Consider the following 682-nt stretch of genomic DNA (forward strand, 5'->3'; position numbering starts at 1 on the left):
TATATATGCATATATATATATATATATTCATATGTATGTATATGTACCTATGTATATATATATATATATATATATATATATATATATATATATATATATATATATATATATATATATATATGTATGTGTGTGTGTGTGTGTGTGCATATATGTGTTTGTATGTGTGTTTGTGTTGGTTTGGGTGTATGTGTATATATATATATATATATGTATATACATATATATGCATCAATGTATATGTGTATATGTGCATCTATATATATATATATATATATCTACACATATACACTTGCATATATACATATGTGTGCACATGTATATGCATATGCATTTGTGTGTATATATATATATATATATATATATATATATATATATATATATATATATATATATATATATATATATATATACATACATATATACATATATATATATATGTATATATGTATATACATATCTCTCTCCCTGTATATATATATATAATGTATATATATATATATATATATATCTTTATGAATTATAGAATTAAAAACAACAAAAACAATGCTAAACCACAGCAAAACAATTGACTAATGTGATTTTCTGATCGTGACTCTTTGCCGTTTTTAGCCATTGTATATTAAGAATGGTCTAATTTTTCTCTTTAATGGACAAAGCATGAAACCTATTCAAAATGTTGATG

This window comes from Octopus bimaculoides, chromosome 13 (genome assembly GCF_046866305.1).
Source record: "Octopus bimaculoides isolate indiv1 chromosome 13, ASM4686630v1, whole genome shotgun sequence".
NCBI classification, from domain to species: Eukaryota; Metazoa; Mollusca; class Cephalopoda; order Octopoda; family Octopodidae; genus Octopus; species Octopus bimaculoides.